Raw genomic sequence first — 16,517 nt, forward strand, 5'->3', positions numbered from 1 at the left:
TTGGAGTCAGAGGTCATGGGTTCGAATCCCGCTCCGCCGCATGTCTGCTGTGTGACCTTGGGCAAGTCACTTCACTTCTCTGAGCCTCAGTGACCTCATCTGTAAAATGGGGATTACGACTGTGAGCCCCACATGGGACAACTTGATCACCTTGTATCTCCCCCCCCAGCGCTTAGAACAGTGCTCTGCACATAGTAAGCGCTTGACAAATGCCATTATTATTATTATTATTATTATTATGAGGGAACTGAGGCCCAGAGAAATGAAGTGACTTGCCCAAGGTCATGCAGTAGACAAGTGGCAGAGGCAGAATTAGAACCCAGGACCTCTGAATTCCAGGCCCGTGGTCTTTCCATTAGGCCACACTGCTTCTGTAAATCAGTGAATCAGGGAACACACACACTCTCTCTCTCTCTCTCATGGAGAAGCAGCGTGGCTCAGTGGAAAGAGCCCGGGCTTGGGAGTCAGAGGTCGTGGGTTCTAATCCCGGCTCTACCACTGATCAGCTGTGTGACTTTGGGCAAATCACTTGACTTCTCTGTGCTTCAGTTACCTCGTCTGTAAAATGGGGATTGATACGGTGAGACACTCGTGGGACAACCGATTACCTTGTATCTACCCCGACACTTAGAACGGTGCTCGGCACATAGTAAGCGCTTAACATACGCCAGCGTTATTATTATTATATTTTTCTTTTCTCCCTGAAAATACATGAGGATTAGATGGTGGTTGGAGACTTATATCTACCCAAATTTGAACCTGAAGCATATTTTTATACCTGAATTAAGCCCCCACCTGATGTTGTCCCTGGCAATGTGCGGGCACTCAGAGCTAAGGTAGCGAAGGAATTTAACTAGCCTCTTTCAGGGGGAGAGGGTCTGAGATTTTCAGAAACATCCCTGTCAGGCACAGAGTCTCCTCCACCAGCCTGGCATTGGATCAAGTGTTTCTTTCTTCTCTACTTCATTTTAAATCTTATTCGAAAACGATCCCAACCCCACTGGTTCCAAAACTCTTCCCTTAAGCAGCCCGGCGGAGCAGCGATTGACGGAGACCCTCCGGGCCTGCGTTTCGGTTGCAAAACTTAATGGTAGGACTGTATTTTTGTTTTTATAACTTGTATTTTCACTTCTCTATCTCTTTCCCTTCTTCCTTCCCCACCTCCCTCTCCCTCCCTCGGGCTAAATTATATCTTTGGCTTTTGAAAGCGCATCAAAGTGAAAAGCAGAATTTTAAAAATAGCTCCATCTCCGCTGACCAGGGTGGGAAGGGGGGGTCCGGGTTATTTCAGGATTTGAGGTAGGACAGGGCTCCAGGCCACAGTATGAAAGGAAACAGCCTGTCTGTCTTCTTGATCTCTCCGCGCCCCTCCTCTACCCCGCCAGCCTCCTCTCCCCCCTCCTCCCTCACCCAACCACTGCTTTCTTGCTCTGACACATATCCTTTTCCATCCCAGTGCCCAGATGCAGTTCCCCCCGACCTTCTTCAGTGTCTTTCTTGAGCTCCAAGTCCTGCTTCCCTCTGCTGCCCTGAGACATCAACTCCCCTCTTCTCTTCCTTTCCCCTTGCCCCCTGCTCTCTTCTGGACATTTCTCTCCCTAACTCCCCCAGGTCTTTTCCACTGCTGGGCATCCTCTCCAACCTTCCCCATCTCTCCCTCTCCAGGCTCCTCTCTGCCCTGGGCCTAGTCAAGCCTAGCCCAAGACCCCCAGGGCACCCACCCCAACAAAAACAACTCCAGCCCTGCTCCTCTCACCCTGAACACAGCTGCGGGGCGGAGAGGGCAAACCCAATCATTCTTGGCCTACAGTCCAGACACCCCTGAACCAGAAAGAAGTGGACAAAGCAGACATAAACACACACGCACAAATGACACCGACGCCAAACCTGAGGGTCCTACCCTCTAAGACTCTGATGGTATGTCTCTGGCCTCGCTGAAGCCGATGAACAGATTGGGTGGTTCCCCAGATTCCTGCGGTCTAAACTCACACCCTACTCATTGCTGAGATGTGCTTGGAAAAAAGTGGTCACTAAAAAGGGCTCTGATGTGTTTCCTGATAAAATAACCTTTGCTCTCTGAGGCGAAGGTTCCAGCTCCAGCTTGCAAGAGACCCAATCTTTATCCCTGCCCCCCTAAGCTTTCTCCAACCGAGGCTGCCCTCTCAGTGCCGAACTGCCAGCCATCTCCTCCTCCCTGGCCCTCGGTTTCCCATCAGGGCAACCAGGTTTCCTCCGTTGCGAGCCAGACGTCTGGCCCTTGGAGAAAGGCAACATCCAAATTATAGAATTTCATTTGGAGGGAAGGAATCTCATGCCATTCTAAGTGGAGGAAAAAAAAAGCTTTTCTGATGTGGGGACATAATATAGAATCTTTTCCTCCTGTTTCCACCCTCCGCCACACCCTTGCAAATCTCTCTTCAAGGCTCTTTTATTTTGGGAAGAATATTCTGAGCCGCCGAAGGGCCTCAGAAGGTGACTCAAAACCAACTGATCTCACCGTAACCTCTCTGCCGTGTCACCACCCTTCTTGTCCTCTAAGTGTATATTTCTCTCTTTTCCTTTTATTTGTGGCAGTTCTATTTCTACGGTTAAGGCTATAAATCCCCAGAATAGAGACTTTATTTTAATTTTTTTTTACTGGTATCTGTTAAGCTCCTACTATGGACCAGGCACTGTACTAAACATTAGGGTAGATACAAGTTAATGAGAAGCAGCGTGGGAATCAGAAGGACCTGGGTTCCAACCCCACCTCTGCCACATGTCTTCCGTGTGACCTTGGGTGGGTCTTTTAACTTCTCTGGGCCTCAGTGACCTCTTTATCCCTGGCCTCCAAAGCTTTCTTCAACCGAGGCCGTCCTCTCTGCACCTAACTGCCGGCCATTTCCTCCACCTTGGCCCTTGGTTTTCCATCAGGGCAACTAGGTTTTTTTCCGTTACGAGCCCGACGTCTGGCCCGTGGAGAATGACCCTGGGAGAGTCTCTTAACTTCTCTGGTTCTCAGTGATCTCATCTGTAAAATGTGGATTAAGACTGTGAGCCCCATGAGGGGTAAGGACTGTGTCTGACCTGATTAACTCGCGGTGCTCGGCATATAGTAAGCGCTTAGCAAGTACCATAATTACTGCTATTATTATCATTATTAATCAAGTTGGAGAGAGTCCATGTTCCACCTGGGTGGATAGTTTCAGTCCTCATTTTACAGATGAGGTAACTAAGGCACAGAGAAGTTAAGTAACTTGCCCAAGGTCACCTAGCAGGCAAGTGGTGGACAAATACTGAAAATAATAATGCAGAAGATCAGTAAGTGTTTTACCAATACCACAGTGATTACTACTGAGTAACCCCTACATGTGGATGAAACGCCTGAGGGAATGTAATAGAATCAGGAAGCACCACATTTGCCCTCAACCAGTTTATAATCTAAGAGGGGAAATCAGCAGACATCGACTATATGTGAACAGGAGGAGTAGGAGAGAAATCAATCAATCAATCCGTGTTATTTATTGAATTCTTCATAGTGGCTGGAGCCAGGCCTGGAAGTCAAAAGGTCATGGGTTCTAACCCCGGCTCCACCACTTGTCAGCTGCGTGGCCTTGGGCAAGTCACTTCACTTCTCTGGGCCTCAGTTACCTCATCTGTAAAATGGGGATTGCGACTGTGGGCCCCACGACGGACAGGGATTGTGTCCAACCTGATTTTCTTCTATCCACCCCAGCGCTTAGTGCAGTGCCTGGCTCATAGTAAGTGCTTAACAAATGCCATAATTATTATAATGTGCAGAGCACTGTACTGAGCACCTGGGATAGTACAAGTCAACAGAATTAGCAGACACGTTCCCCCGTCCATAACGAGTTTACAGTCTAGAGGATGAGTTTATAGACTAGCGAAATCATGGATTGAGCTGGTATTAGTCATTCATAATAATAATAATAATGATGGCATTTATTAAGCACTTACTATGTGCAAAGCACTGTTCCAAGCGCTGGGGAGGATACAAGGTGATCAAGTTGTCCCACATGGGGCTCACGGTCTTCATCCCCATTTTACAGATGAGGGAACTGAGGCCCAGAGAAGTTAAGTGACTTGCCCGAAGTCACACAGCTTTGGGATTTGGCAGAGCCGGGATTCGAACACATGACCCCTGACTCCAAAGCCCGTGCTCTTTCCACTGAGCCATGCTGCTTCTCATTCATTCATTCATTCATTCATTCATTCAGCTGTCTTTATTGAGCACTTACTGTGTGCAGAGCACTGTACTAAGCTCTTGGGAAAGTACCACACAACAACAAACAGACACATTCCCTGCCCACAACCAGCTTAGCAGGAGTATGGGAAAATGAATACCTGGGTGGTATTCAGTTCGTGCTGGAGATTGTTTAGAGACACTGCTGATAATAATAATAGGTATTTATTAGGCACTTGCTATTTTCCAGGCACTGTTTTAAGCACTGGGATATAAGATAATTAGGTTGGACACAGTCCCTGTGTCCACGGGATTCATAAGGCTCACAGTTTTATGGTGTAGTGGATATTATTATTAACAATCCCCGTTTTACAGATGAGGTTACTGAAGCTCAGAGAAGTGAAGTGACTTGCCCAAGGTCACACAGCAGACAAGTGACTGAGATGGGATTAGAACCGAGGTCTCTCAAGCCTGTGCTCTATACACTAAGCCACGCTGCTTCCCCTGAGGGTAAGATGAAACTCCAATGACCAGCTGCTCCCCACAACAGCCACGATTAAAGCACGAGAGAGTTTATCCAAGAAATCCGGGCGTGGGGTGGGGAGGGAACAGAAGGCCAGAAGCCCAGGGCCTGCAACTGCTGGCCACCAAGGAGGCAGCAGAAATTACTTGGGGGAAAGCTTCTTGGAGGAGAGGGGATTCCGGGTGATTTTGAAACCTTCCCCTAGACTGTAAGCTCACTGTGGGCAGGGAATGGGTCCGCCAACTCTGTTGAAGTGTACTCTCCCAAGCGCTTAATGCGGTGCCCCGCACATAGCAAGCATTCGATAAATAGTCCGTCACCCAGTCGTATTTATGGAATGCTCACTGCGTTAAGCGCTCGGGAGAGTGCAGTATAATCATAAACAGACACCATCGATGACGATGAAGGTGAGGAGAGTTGTGGTCTCGTGGGTTTGAGGCGAGAGGAAATTCCAGGCAGAGGAAAGGGCACGGATATTAGTCATTGTCAGAGTATTTGTTAGGGACCTACCGTGGACAAATCGTCATACCAACACTGGGAAAGAATCCATGGGGGAGAACTAGACACGGTCCCAAGACCTCAAGGATTAGAGTCGGGGGGAAGAAGGAACTGGTGACAGGCGCGTAAGGAGAGATAAAATTATAGAGGATAGAAAAGACAAGGGTAAGAACACAAGATTAAAAACAAAAAAAAGCAATCATGTACTATGGAGAGAGGAGCAGAGTTTTGGACTCTGTAGTTCTGAAGCCGACGGCCAGGATGGCACAACTTCAGCCTTTCTGAAGGCCTAGGTTTGTGGAGGGCCCCGAATGCAGCTGCTCCTTTCCCCTACCCACCACGGCGATGCCACACAGGTCTGGATTGAGGTGCCAGGATGACAAGGTGGGGCGGGGGTGGGAGGTGGGAGGGGTGTCATGGGTTACCAGTGAAGTGGGTCAGCTGCCCTGAGTGTTGGCAGGCTGAGGGAGTTGTCCCCTTGATTTTTTAATAGTATTTGTTAAGAGCTCACTAGCTACCAATCAATCAGTGGCATTATTGAGCGCTTATTATATGTAGAGCACCGTACGAAGACCTTGGGAGAGTACAACAGAATTAGCAGATAGGTTTCCTGCCCATAATGAGCTTACCTGTGTTCTAAGCTCTGTGGTGGGTTTAAATTAATTAGGTTGGGCACGGTCCCTGTCCTTATTGGAGCTCACGGTCTAGGTAAATAATAAATAAATGAATATGGTATTTGTTAAGTGTTTACTATATGCCAACCGTTGTCCTAAGTACTGGGGTAGATACAAGTTAATCAGGTTGGAACCAGTCCCTTTCACAAATGGGGCTCACTCTCTTAGTCCCCGTTTTACAGAAGAGGTCACTGAGGCACAGAGAAGTTAGGTAATAATAATAATAATAATAATAATAATAATAATAATAATGGCATTTGTTAAGCTCTTATTATGTGCAAAACACTGTTCTAAGCGCTGGGGGATACAATGGGATCAAGTTGTCCCATGTGGGGCTCACAGTCTTAATCCTCATTTCACAGATGAGGTAACTGAGGCTGAGAGAAATTAAGTGACTTGTCCAAGGTCACACAGTGGACATGTGACAGAGCCGGCCTTAGGATCCAGGTCCTTCTGACTCTCAGGCTGCTAAGCCACACTGCTGGTAGGAAGAAGAACAGATATCCCCATTTTACAGTTGAGGAAACTGAGGCACAGAGAAGTTAAGAGACTCACCCCGGGTCACACAGCAAACAACGGCAGAGCCAGGATAGAGAACCCAGGTCCTTCTGTCATCCAGGCCCGTGCTCTCTCCATTAGGAGATGCTGCTTGTGTAAATTATGGTTCAGAGCCGGGAGAGTCCAGAGGGATGGATGGTTGAGTAGCAAGAAAATGTTGGGAGGGGGCAATTGCTTACAAGTGCCCCCCAAAATTCTTACAAGCCATTGTCCCCAGTGCCTCTGACTCAACAGGGGCAGGGTGGAAGAGGAGAGGCTGACCACGATAGGGTCAGGATGGTGGCCAAGGATGGACAGTGGTGTTCCTTGTGGTGGAAGGGGACAGGTGAGAGAAGAAAGGAAGAGGAAGAAGGGAGTCTGAATTCCACTTCATTCCTGGAGTCTGTCTTCCTCCCACAAGTGTCCTCTTCCCTCGGCTCAGCCTCTGCTGTAGGAGGAGAAGCAGGGGAAGGGGAGAAAAAAGATGAGGAGGGGGTGGGCTTAGTGGATCGGAAAGGGGAGGGGAATCAGGGGAGCAAGGAGCAGTGAGAAAGAGCAGAGAGAAGCAGCCAAATCAGGGCAGAAATGCCATCTGGGAGGGTTTTCAGCATTTACTGGAATTTTTTTTTTTTAAGTAAATCAAGGGTGGAACTTGGGGTAAAATCAGGTAAAAGTCAAAAATGGCATTCCCTATTAAGGAGCTCTGGAGGGCAGCAATCATTCTTTACAACTTGTTTTCTGCAGCACCAGAAAGCACCGGACGGGAGCTTAAGAAGCAACCCTGCTGCTGTGTCTGTGCTGAGAAGCTAGGCTCGATGGAGTGGTCCAGGAACAGTAAAGCAGTGTTGCCTACTGGATAGAGCACCGTCTTGGGAGTCAGAAGCTCTTGGGTTCTAATCCCGGCTCCACCGCGTGTCTGCTGAAGTGACTTTGGACAAGTCACTTCACTGTGCCTCGTTACCTCACCTGTAAAATAGGGATTAAGACTGGGAGTCCCTCTAGACTGTGAGCTCATTGTGGGCAGGAATGTGTCTGTTTGTTGTTATCTTGTACTCCCCCAAGTACTTAGTACAGTGCTTTGCACACAGTAAGCGTTCAATAAATACAGATGAGCAAATGAATGAACGTGGGATATAAAAAAACTCAAGCACTTACTATGTGTCAACCACCATTCTAAAAGCTGGGATAGATACAAGTTAATCAGGTGGGATGCAGTTCCTGTTCCCCAAGGGGTTCACAGTCTAAGTAGGAGGGAGAACAGGTTTCAAATCCCCATTTTACAGTTGAGGAAACGGAGGTACCGAGAAGTTGAGTGACTTATCCATTCATTCATTCATTCATTCAATCGTATTTATTGAGTGCTTACTGTGTGCAGAGCACTGGACTAAGCGCTTGGGAAGTACAAGTTGGCAACATATAGAGACGGTCCCTACCCAACACTGGGCTCACAGTCTAGAAGGGGGAGACAGAGAACAAAACAAAACATATTAACAAAATAAAATAAATAGAATAAACACGTACAAATAAAATATATGAATAGAGTAATAAATCCGTACAAACATATATACATATATACAGGTGCTGTGGGGAGGGGAAGGAGGTAAGGCGGGGGGGATGGAGAGGGGAAGGAGGGGGAGAGGAAGGAGGGAGCACACAGTAGGCAACTGGCAGAGCCAGGATTAGAATCCAGTTCCTTTCACTCCCAGATCTTTGACTCCCTTCCCCGCAGCACCTGTATATATGTTTGTTCATATTTATTACTCTATTTATTTTACTTGTACATATCTATTCTATTTATTTTATTTTGTTAATACATTTTGTTTTGTTGTCTGTCTCCCCCTTCTAGACTGTGAGCCCACTGTTGGGTAGGGACCGTCTCTATGTGTTGCCAACTTGTACTTCCCAAGCGCTTAGTCCAGTGCTCTGCACACAGTAAGCGCTCAATAAATATGATTGATTGATCTGTGCTCTTTCTACTAGGCCATGCTACTTCTCTGTGTGTTAAGGTCCGGGGTAGATACAATATAAATAGATCCGACGCAGTTCCAATCCCTCATGGGGTTCACGGTCTAAGAGGGAGGGTCGCCAGGTATTCCCCCGTCATTTTACCGACGAGGACACCGAGGCAAGGAGAAGTAAGCGACTTGTCCAAAGTCACACAGCAGCCAAGTGGTGGAGCTGGAATTAGGACCGTCTTGACTCCGAGGCCTGTGCTCTTTCCACCAGGCCAAGCTGCTTCATCCGATAAACGCTGTGGATGAATACATTTTATAAACTGCTATTCAAGATCAGGCTATTTGTACTCAGCCAGAACTCCGGGTATGACGTACTTGGCATTCAGAGGAATTGTAGACATGCGGCGTGATAGCGACGTCTTTTCTTACCGATATAACAATCGCGTTGTTTCTCAACTGTGCTGGGAGTGACTCATTCAAAGAATTTCTGTTCCCTTTCCCCCTCATTGACATCTGTGGAGCTGTGATTACCCAGGAACAGTTTAATCCAAGAAACCACCGGGCCTTCTTGGGGGTTATTCTCTGGGCCTTCCGGCATAGATGAAGCATCATCCCCAGAGGCCCTGCTTCTATTCTGGGCAGACCGCAGAATGCTAGTCGTAATAATGACTGTGGTATTTGTTTAGCGCTCACTACGTGCCAAGGAGTGTACTAAGTGCCAGATTAGCGGCAATACAGGAAGGTCAGATATGGTCCTTGTCTCTCTTGGGGCTCACAGTCTTAGTCGGAGGGAGAACGGGTATTTAATCCCTATTTTAGAGATGAAGAAACTGAGAGGCTCAGGGAAGTGAAGTGACTTGCCCAAGGTCACACAGCAGGAAGGTGGAGGAGCCGGGGTTAGAGGCAAGTCTTCTGACTCCAGGCTCGTGCTCTTTCCACTAGACGTGATTGCCTGGACTGGGGCACACCTGGGATAGTAGTGTGAATTGGAATTTCTCCCATGGGGCCACTCTTTGGCAATAACAATAATAATAATAATAATGATGATGGTATTTGTTAAGCGCTTACTATGTGCGCAGCACTGTTCTAAGCACCGGGGAAGATACAAGGTGATCAGGTTGTCCCACGTGGGATCACAGTCTTAATCCCCATTTTACAGATGAGGTCACTGAGGCACAGAGAAGTTAAGTGGCTTGCCCAAGGTCACACAGCTGACAAGTGGCTGAGCCGGGATTCGAACCCATGACCTCTGCCTCCCAAGTTCACGCTCTTTCCACTGAGGCATGCTGCTTCTTTAATAGGAAAGGAGGGAGGCAGGGAAGACTGTTCCTCTGAGCATCATGTAGGCACACTGCACGATTTTAGGGCAGGAAGTGAGGGAAAAGGCCAGACCCGAGGTCAACATCAGGGGGATTGAGAGCCGCGGAGGGCAATTAATCAGGCTGGAAGCAGTTCAGAAGTCTAATGCCCCATTTCTCATAAAGAGCGCCACGGGACAGGGCGAGAAGGAGGGAAGCAGAAGGGCTTGGAAGCATAACAGGAAATACAGGAAATTTAATTTTAATATTAGAGAAAGTTTTCATTTACTGGGATTAGGGAGAGCACTGGGCGAGCACTGTTTCACGAGGTCGAAATCTGGCCTGGGTGGCTGAGGGCCAGACATCTGGACTAGGTGCTTTCCTTCTCCCCCTTATCTAGAATGGCTCTTTGTGTTATATTTGGGCCTTTTCCGAAGCGTCGAGTCTCCTGGCTCCTTGTTCCAATTTAGTCAGGGGCTTTTCGGGGGCGAGCGGGACAAAATAATTGTGTGATTTTTCACAGAACGGACCCTCGGGCCGTCCTGTGGGGGAGGGCGTATCGCCGTGAACGGGCTTATTTACCAAAGAAAACCATCACGGGACTCAAGGCAGGTAGGAGCAGACGCGGCCTTTGTGCCGCTTGCTGCCAAGCCAGCAACCTCGTGTGAACAGGCCTTGTGAGGCAGTTCTGCCAATAACATCTCCAATCAATCCATCGATGGTATTTATTGAGCGCTGACTATGTGGAGAGCACCGTACTACACACCTGGGAGAGTAATAATAATAATGATGGTATTTGTTAAGCACTTAATATGTACAAAGCACTGTTCTAAGCACTGGGGGGGATGCAAGGTGATCAGGTTGTCCCATGTGGGGCTCACAGTCTTAATCCCCGTTTTACAGATGAGGGAACTGAGGCACAGAGAAGTGAAGTGACTTGACCAACGTCACACAGCTGACAACGTCTAGACTGTGAGCCCGTTGTTGAGTAGGGACCGTCTCTATATGTTGCCGACTTGTACTTCCCAAGCGCTTAGTACAGTGCTCTGTACACGGTAAGCGCTCAATAAATACGATTGAATGAATGAATGAAGTGGCGGAGCCGGGATTAGAACCCACGACCTCTGACTCCCAAGCCTGGGCTCTTTCCACTGAGCCAGAGTTGGCAGACAGGAGCCCTACCCGTAACAAGTTTACAGTCTAGAGGGGGAGGCAGACATTAATATGAATAAAAAGTAATTTATATTATATAATTTAAAGATAAGTACATAACCGCTGTGGGGTTGAGGATGGGGTGACTATCATTCATTCATTCATTCATTTGTATTTATTGAGCGCTTACTGTGTGCAGAGCACTGTACTAAGCGTTTGGGAAGTACAAGCTGGCAACATATAGAGACGGTCCCTACCCAACAACGGGCTCACAGTCTAGAAGGGGGAGACAGACAACAAAACAAAACCTGTGGACAGGTGTCAAGTCATCAGAACAAATAGAATTAAAGCTAAATGTACATCATTAACAAAATAAATAGAATAGTAAATATGTACAAGACTATCAAATATGTATGGACTATCAAATGTCCAAAGGTCACAGATCCAAGCACATAGGCGATGCAGAAGGGGGAGCGAGCCGGGGAAAAGAGGACTTAAACAGGGAAGGCTTTTTGGAGGAGATGCCTGTGAGCCCACTCTTTTAGACTGTGAGCGCACTGTTGGGTAGGGACTGTCTCTATATGTTGCCAATTTGTACTTCCCAAGCGCTTAGTACAGTGCTCTGCACACAGTAAGCGCTCAATAAATACGATTGATGGTGATGATTAGGGTGAGGAGTGGAGTCTAGTAAGGGCAGGCAGCCGAAGAAGCGAGAGAGCCAGAATCTTCTCTAGGCCCTGCCCCTTGTGACACCTGTATATATGTATAAATGTTTGTACATATTTATTACTCTATTTATTTATTTATTTATTTTACTTGTACATATCTATTCTATTTATTTTATTTTGTTAGTATGCTTGGTTTTGTTCTCTGTCTCCCCCTTTTAGACTGTGAGCCCACTGTTGGGTAGGGACTGTCTCTATATATTGCCAACTTGTACTTCCCAAGTGCTTAGTACAGTGCTCTGCACACAGTAAGCGCTCAATAAATACGATTGATTGATTGACATAACGATGCTGTCGGCATTCACTAAGCACTTATTATGGGCCAAGCACACTGCTAAACACTGCGGTAGCTATGACAGCATCAGATTGGCCCCAGTCCCTGTCTCACATGAGGTACACAGTGGAAAGAGCCCGGGCTTTGGAATCAGAGGTCATGGGTTCAAATCCCGGCTCCGCCACATAATAATGATGGCATTTGTTAAGCGCTTACTATGTGCAGAGTACTGTTCTACACGCTTGGGAGGAATACAAGGTGATCAAGTTGCCCCACGTGGGGCTCACGGTCTTAATCCCCATTTTCCACATGAGGGAACTGAGGCTCAGAGAAGTGAAGTGACTTGCCCAAGGTCACACAGCAGACATGTGGCAGAGTCAGGATTCGAACCCATGACCTCTGACTCCAAAGCCCGGGCTCTTTCCACTGAGCCACGCTGCGCCACTTGTCAGCTATGTGACTTTGGGCAAGTTACTTAGCTTCTCTGGCCCTCAGTTACCTCATCTGTAAAATGGGGATTAAGACTGTGAGCTCCCCATGGGACAACCTGATCACCTTGTAACTTCCCCAGCGCTTAGAACAGTGCTTTGCACATAGTAAGTGCTTAATAAATGACATTATTATTATTATTATTATTATTGTTATTATTATTATTATTATTATTATTCAGCCTGAGATTGAGGGAGGGCGGATATTTTTATCCCCATTTCACAGACGAGGAAACTGGGGCATAGAGAAGCCAAGTGACTTGCCCGAGGTCAAACAACTGGCAATGGTGGAGCCGGAATTAGAACCCATGTCTCCTGACTAACAGTCCCATGGTCTCTCCCCTAGGAGAAGCTGCCTCCCTTATTTGTGATTAAAGGCAAAACATGTAAGCACCGAGAGCCTCAGTTTCCCTAGGAGCTGTATAGCCAATCAGTTGTAAACTCCTGGAGGGCAGGTACCATAACTCTTAATTGTGTTGGACTCATCCAAACATTTCGTACAGTGCTCTGCACACAATACTACAGGCAGATGTAAATTACCTTAATAATAATAATAATGGCATTTATTAAGCGCTTACTATGTGCAAAGCACTGTTCTAAGCACGGGGGAGGTTACAAGGTGATCAGGTTGTCCCACATGGGGCTCACAGTCTTAATCCCCATGTTACAGATGAGGTAACTGGGGCCCAGAGAAGTGAAGTGACTTGCCCAAAGTCACACAGCTGACAAGTGGCAGAGCCGGGATTTGAACCCATGACCTCTGACTCTAAAGCCCGGGCTCTTTCCACCGAGCCACGCTGCTTCTCTGATGCAGTAAATGAAATATAGATACAATATTTCAAGAGTGATTTCCTAGCCAGAGGTGTATATCAGGTTGCTGCTTTGCCCTCGGTAGTGTTTGTTGAGATCACAGCAATAGCCATCACCAAAGCCCAACTACAAACCATGTCCTCATCCGTATTTCCAATTAAATTTGGTACAGGATCATTGTCATTAAAATAAACTCCCTCTAATTGGTGCGGTTGATGTTGGAAAGTTTAAACCGTGGCTCAGTGGAAAGAGCCCGGGTTTTGGAGTCAGAGGTCATGAGTTCAAACCCCGGCTCTGTCACTTGTCAGCTGTGTGACTTTGAGCAAGTCACTTAACTTCTCTGTGCCTCAGTTACCTCATTTGTAAAATGGGGATTAAGACTGTGAGCCCCCCGTGGGACAACCTGATCACCTTGTAACCTCCCCAGCGCTTAGAACAGTGTTTTGCACATAGTAAGCGCTTAATAAATGCCATCATTATTAAACATTAATAAAATGTTGGTTTCTTGACGAATTGGCTTCCAACATATAGTGAGTGAAAATTTGCAGATAGACTGTGAGTCCTCCAAAGGGCAGGGACCATATATAATTCCCACCTATGTATTCTCTCCCAGGGCTTAGTACGGTGTTCTGCATACCGTAAGCACTTAAAAAATACTATTACCGCTACTTGCTGATAGATGGTATTGTCTTGTCCTAGGCTCTTGAGTTGTCTGTGACCCACAGTGACACCATGGATACATCTCTATTTTGTTAATATGTTCTGTTTTGTTGTCTGTCTCCCCCTTCTATCAATCAGTCAATCAATCGTATTTATTGAGCGCTTACTTTGTGCAGAGCACTGTACTAAGCGCTTGGGAAGTACAAGTTGGCAACATAGAGAGACGGTCCCTACCCAACAGGGGGCTCACAGTCTAAAAGGGGGAGACAGAGAGCAAAACCAAACATACTAACAAAATAAAATAAGTAGAATAGATATGTACAAGTAAAATAAATAAATAAATAAATAAATAGACTTCTAGACTCCGAGCCCGCTGTTGGGTAGGGACTGTCTCTATATGTTGCCAACTTGGACTTCCCAAGCGCTTAGTACGGTGCTCTGCACACAGTAAGTGCTCAATAAATATGATTGAATGAATGAATCTCTTCCAGAACGTCCCACCTCCGTCTGCCATCGTTCTGTTAGTGGATCCATAGTCTTCTTAGTAATCAGTCAATCAATCAATCATATTTATTGAGCGCTTACTGGGCGTGTTACTCCCCTTATACTTCTGTAAAAATACAAAAGTGGTTTATCACTGTCTCCTTCCACGCAGTCAACTCGAGTCTCCGCTCTTGACTCTCTCCCATGCTGCTGCTGCTCAGCATAGGAGAGTCTTGACTTGTAGCAGATTGTTTTCCATTCACTAGCTATTGCCCAAGCTGGGAATGGAATGGTTCCTCTGCTTGACTTTCCCTCTCACAGTCAAGACTGGTAGAGTACTGGAAACTCTCCAGATGCGACCCTGCGAGGGTGGATGGATTGTACAGCATCTTTATTTTTCCTTTCATCTCAGTGATCTCATTTTGCTTTGCATCATCCCATGGCAGTAGGGAGAGGCAGAGAGTCTTACGCCCATTTCACAAATGAAGAAACCGAGGGCCCGATAAATAAAATGATCTATCTGTGGTCCCCCGCTCTCCAGATTCCTATTTTTTCCCCTAGCCAAGGCAGCCTCTCCTGAAACTTGCCCTGAAACAATCACAGTGATGTCCGTAATTCAGCAGAGCACTGTACTGAGTGGTTGGGGGATGGATAATGATGATTTTTAAAAATGGTATTTGTTAAGTGCTTACTATGTGCCAGGCACTGTAAGAAGAGCTGGGGTAGATAGAAGATAATTGGGTTGGACACAGTCCCTGTCCCACACAGTGCTCACAATTTTCATCCCCATTTTACAAATAATTGAGTTTAATCACTGTGTCCAGGTCTCCTCCATCTGACCGCTGATCCCTCTGCCTGGAAATCTTTCCCACTCTGCATATGCCAGACTACCACTTTCCTTACCTTCAAAGCATTATTAAGGTCGTATCTCCTCCAAGGGGCCTTCCCAGATTAAGTACCTTTTTCCCCCTGTTTACTCTCCCTTATGCGTCGTCTATGCACTTATGCTCTTGAATCTGTGATCTTCGGGTACGTGATATTCATCCCACCTCCAACCCCATAGTACCTATGGGCATATCTTTAAATTATATACTATAAATTACTGATTTATTTATATTAGTGTCTGTCCTCCTCTCTAGACTGTAAAGTTGTTATGGGAAGGGAGCATCTCTTTTAATTCTGTTGTACTATCCTCTCGGGAGCGCTTAGTGTGGTGCTCTGCCTGCAGTAAGTGCTCAGTAAATACCATTGATCGATTTATTTCTTGATTCTCCCCCCCCAGGACCGTGAGCTCCACTTGAGACAGGGACTGGGTCCAATCTGATTATTGTGTGCCTACCTCAGTGCTCAGTACAGCGCTTGGAACGTAGTAGACACTTAACAGGTGGGTAGGGACCGTCTCTATCTGTTGCCGACTTGGACTTCCCAAGTGCTCAGGACAGTGCTCTGCACACAGTAAGCACTCAATAAATACGATTGAATGAATGAATGAATATAGCATTAATTCTACTTGTTCTGACGACTTTGACACCTGTCTACATGTTTTGTTTTGTTGTCTGTCTCCCCCTTCTAGACTGTGAGCCCGTTGGTGGGTAGGGACCGTCTCTATCTGTTGCCGATTTGGACTTCCCAAGCGCTCAGTACAGTGCTCTGCACACAGTAAGCACTCAATAAATACGATTGAATGAATGAATGAATTAATGAATGTGTCTGTGGTGTCGCTACGGGTTGGAAATGACTGGATGGCAGAAGACGAGGGAATCAATAGAAAATACAACTGTGGCCTGGTGGAAAGAGCACGGGCTGGGGTGTCAGAGGACCTTGTGTTGCAAACCCTGCTGTACCACATAATGATGATGATAATAATAACAACAATAATATAAACCATTATCATCATCATAATGGTATTTGTTAAGTGCTTACTATGTGCCAGGCACTGTATATAGCTGTGCCTGGCCTGTGCCTTCACTGGATTAGAGAAGCAGCGTGGCTCAGTGGAAAGAGCACGGGCTTTGGAGTCAGAGGTCATGGGCTCGAATCCCGACTCCGCCACATGTCTGCTGTGTAGACCTTGGGCAAGTCACTTCACTTCTCTGAGCCTCAGTTACCTCATCTGGAAAATGGGGATTAAGACTGTGGGACAACTTGATCACCTTGTCTTCCCCCCCAGCGCTTAGAACAGTGCTCTGCACATAGTAAGCACTTAACAAATGCCATTATTATTATAATTATTATGTGCAAGGGTAGACACAAGGTA

General features: G+C 46.7%; 1 non-coding gene across 1 annotated transcript; it reads right to left on the reverse strand.

Annotated features, from left to right (window-relative positions):
- Positions 1–14,496: 14,496 nt before the first annotated feature.
- LOC119927678 lies at positions 14,497–14,631 on the reverse strand. The gene has a single exon (XR_005450658.1). It is a non-coding gene; the product is annotated as a small nucleolar RNA SNORA7 (small nucleolar RNA).
- Between the last annotated feature and the right edge of the window lie 1,886 nt (positions 14,632–16,517).

This window comes from Tachyglossus aculeatus, chromosome 4 (genome assembly GCF_015852505.1).
Source record: "Tachyglossus aculeatus isolate mTacAcu1 chromosome 4, mTacAcu1.pri, whole genome shotgun sequence".
Taxonomy (NCBI): Eukaryota; Metazoa; Chordata; class Mammalia; order Monotremata; family Tachyglossidae; genus Tachyglossus; species Tachyglossus aculeatus.